The following is a 4,074-nucleotide window of genomic DNA, read 5'->3' as shown; positions in this document are numbered from 1 at the left end:
AACTAACTCTCCAGCAATTACTTGGTATTTTCAGTCAGTGCCTCACTCAGTGGCCCACTCAGGCCTTGAACTTGTGATTCTCCTGCCTCAGCCTCTCAAGTAGCTAGGATTGCAGACCTGTACCACCACATATACACTTTGGTTGGGTGTATAGCTTGGAGTTTAAGAGCTGAGTCAGAATGTACAAATAGGTGAAGATTTGGGGAAGGGGTTGCTTTTACATTTTTAAAGTGTGTGTGTGTGTGTGTGTGTGTGTGTGTGTGTGTACTCGCGCACGTCCAAGTGCCCTTACCAAGCACACTTGTGAGGGTCAGAGGACAACATGCCGGAGTTGTTCTCTCCTTCCACTCTGTGGGTTCTGGAGATCAATTTCAGGTCCTCAGCCTTAGCTGCAAACACCTTTAACCACAGAGCCATCTTCCTGGCCCTATACATGTATTTTATTAGACAATGAATACAGGCAACTTTCCAAAGTGCTTGCGCCAATTCCAGCCTTGTAAACAGTGGATGAACGCTCCAGTTTCTCTGTGTCCTTGCTGACACCTCATGTTGCTTAGCTCATTTTAGCGATTTTTGCCTAGTAAACAATAGCAGCATAATGTGCTTTAAATGTGCTTATCTCTGATGGCTAATGAAGTTGAGAGCCATTCTAAATATTTTTAACTGTGGGGGTCGAGTTTAGACAGAAGGCTTAACACCTTTGCTGTCCCTAGTGTAGGGATTAAAGGTATGAATCCCTCACCTGGTCTGTTTTTTTGTTTGTTTCTTTGGTCAGTCTTGTACTTTATTGTCATTGTCGTCTCAGGCCTTGACTGCATACTTGCGCAGTGGGTACAGCCGCTCCTTCCGCTGCTGCTTCTTGATCTTCAGCTTCTCTTCGTGCTTGGTGAGCCGGCGTCGCATGGCTCCAGCCTTCTTGGGTCGCAGGTCCAGGGGCTTGTACTTCTTGCCCTTGTAGAATTTCCTGAGGTTTTCTTTTTGAGTCTGGTTAATGACAGTGAGGACACGGGCGATAGATTTGCGTACAACTCGTGTCTTGGAGAGCTTGGACGCGGCGCTGCCTGTCACTTTGGCGACGCGAAGCTGGGAGAGTTCCACCTTCAGATCGTCCAGTAGTTTCAACAGCTCCTCCTTCTTGCTGCGCAGGTCCCGAGCCTTAATCTTGGCCATTGCTGCTCTTTTTTTTTTTTTTTTTTTAGGTTTTTTCCGAGACAGGGTTTCTCTGTGGAGCCCTGGCTGTCCTGGAACACACTCTGTAGACCAGGCTGGCCTCGAACTCAGAAATCTGCCTGCCTCTGCCTCCCAAGTGCTGGGATTAAAGGCGTGCATCATCACTACCCGGCAGGATTTTTTTTTTTTATAAGTGACCTAAAACGTGAAATAGTGGAGAATAGAGCAATATATGAGTGGTTAGGGATACTGGCTGTTCTTCCAGGGGACCTGGGTTTGATTCCCGGCACTCACAAGATAGTTTACAACCATCCATAACTCCAGTTCCACCAGATCCAACATCCTTTTTGGCCTCTGAGGACCTCAGACACACAAATGGTACACATCTCTATGTGCAAGAAAGATATGTAAAAATGAAATAAAATAAAATCTAATTTTTTTAAAGAAAGACATGATAAACTCAGGCATGGCTACTCACATTTGCAGGCCCAGGGCTCGTGAACCTGGACAGGAAGAGCACCGCTGACTTTGAAGTCAGCCTGGGCTACACATTGCAACAAGAGAAATGGTGGCCAGGAAGATGGCTCAGTGAGTAGATAGATGTACATGGCTTACAAACCCAACGCCCTGAGCCCAGGCTTGACAACATCTGGTGCACATCTATAATCTCATCCCCCATGGCATGCTGGGAAGTAGAGTCAAGAAAATGGCCAGACGCTCGTAGTCAGCTAGACTGCAGTATGCTATGCAGCGGTAGAAACAAGAGATCCCCTGTCTCAACACGGTGGAAGGAACTCCCTAAGTTTCCTCTGACCTCCACACATGTTCTGTCATACAGGCAAGCCTACATTAACACACACACATCATACTTGCACACACACAAAATAATATTTTATTTATTTATTTATTTATTTATTTATTTTGGTTTTTCAAGACAACGTACAAAATAATAAATAAGATAAAGTTTACAAAATATTTTAAGATCTTCCCCATTCCCTGAAAGAGAAAAAAAAAAAAAAGTAAGCTAGAGTTGAAAATATCAGAGTTTAGCCAGGTGGTTGGTGGTGGAACACTCCTTCAATCCCAGCTCTCGGGAGACAGAGGCAGGTGCTCTGAGTTCTGAGTTTAAGCCCAGCCTGGTCTACAGAGTGAGTTCAAAGACAGCCAAGGCTATTAACACAGAGAAACCTTGTCTCAAAAAAACAAAAACAAAAACAAAAACAAAAAGAAAAAAATTATTAGAATGCATCGTAAATAGTGCTCCTGGTTTTCCTTCTAGATGAGCCCTGCCATGTAATCAAAATCATCTCAATGTTTTCTTCCAATATTTATTTATTTTTTTGTCCATTGGTGTTCTGTCTGCATGTATGTCTGTGAAGGTGCCAGATTCCCTGCAATTGGAGCTACAATCAGGTGTAAGCCACCATGTGGGGGCTGGGAATTGAACCAGGGTCCTCTGGAAGAACACTCAGTGTTCTTAACTACTGAGCCATCTCTCCAGCCCCATTTTTTTTTTTTTATTTTGTTTTTTTCGAGACAGGGTTTCTCTGTGTAGCCTGGGCTGTCCTGGAACTCACTCTGTAGACCAGGCTGGCCTCGAACTCAGAAATCCGCCTGCCTCTGCCTCCCAAGTGCTGGGATTAAAGGCATGCACCACCACTGCCCGGCCCTCCTGCCCCATCTTAACACCTGTATAAAGTTATATTAATTTATCAACAACTGTACTGCTACTTACAGCTCATGTTTTTTTTTTTTTTCCTTTATCTGTCTTGACTTCATTCCTCTTTCTTAATTAAATCAAAGCCTTTCCTTCAAAACCCTTTCAAACGCCTCTTGCCCAGCAAAAAACAAATTTTCCTGTTCCCTGGCAGTCTCATGATTGCATTGTGTGCAGACATGTATTGAGCTCACGCTAAAATTATGCTCCTGGCTCCTGCTGTGCTAGCATTAAACTCAAAGACAGAAGAGTGCACAGGGCAGGCCTCTAGGCACTTCAGGAGTGTGGAGGAGGCTGATCCCGGGAGCATGTAATTACCACGTGAGATCTTAAGTGTAATGAGAGAGATGTTAAAGGGCCCCTAAGAGGGAGCTAGAAGATAGTCAGCCTCCAAGACGGTCTGAAATGACCCCTGCCATTCTACTGTGTGTGGGCCTCTTCCACAGGGCATCAAGGCTCGCCCCTGGTGGGATAGACTAGGATGAACCACTCCTTTAATCCTTGCATTCTAGAGATGAAGGAAGGGAGGTCAAGAGTTCAAGGACCCCTACAGATGGAGCTCAAGACTATACAACAGCGGCTACATGAGACCCTGTCTCAAACAACCACAAAGAATGTGACAGCCTAGATGTCGTCGGACTGAGATGGTTTCAAACCAACAAAAGAATGAGACAATTAAAAAAAAAATCAAAAGTACAGAAAGCAAGTAAGAAATCCACCGATGGCTGGGCCTGCTTTGACAGTCAGGTAATAGCTACTGTGGAGGCTGAGGCAGGAGGATCCTGACTGTGTTTATGGCCTGCCTGGGCATCTCAGTAAGACTTTGTACCAAAATAAAAAAGAGAAAAAATGGAGGTGTTTAGGGTTGTATAGCTCAGTGGTGAACTGTACTTAGCCAGCAAGCAGTCGGCCCTAGGTTCAATCTTTGGGATTCCCCACTCAACCACCACCACCACCACCACACCACCACCATCATCACCATCACCACCACCATCACTATCACCACACCACCATCACACCACCACCCACACATATTACTGCCTTGAGCCAGTCTGGGTGTGTTGGTTCACCCTTGTAGTGCAGGCACTCAGGAAGAAGGATTGCCATATGTTTCAGGTCAGCCAGGACCATGTAGGACTCTGTTTCAAACAACAGCAAAACCTAAGAAAGGGCCCTATGTGTCTGCA

The 4,074-nt window shown here is 45.3% G+C and overlaps 1 pseudogene; it reads right to left on the bottom strand.

Moving 5' to 3' along the window:
• Nucleotides 1–801: 801 nt before the first annotated feature.
• On the bottom strand, nt 802–1,170 carry LOC114632218 (annotated as a pseudogene).
• Nucleotides 1,171–4,074: the final 2,904 nt, after the last annotated feature.

This window comes from Grammomys surdaster, unplaced genomic scaffold (genome assembly GCF_004785775.1).
Source record: "Grammomys surdaster isolate TR1022 unplaced genomic scaffold, NIH_TR_1.0 372, whole genome shotgun sequence".
Classification (NCBI taxonomy): Eukaryota; Metazoa; Chordata; class Mammalia; order Rodentia; family Muridae; genus Grammomys; species Grammomys surdaster.
This window is presented reverse-complemented; position numbering and strand designations above follow the sequence as displayed.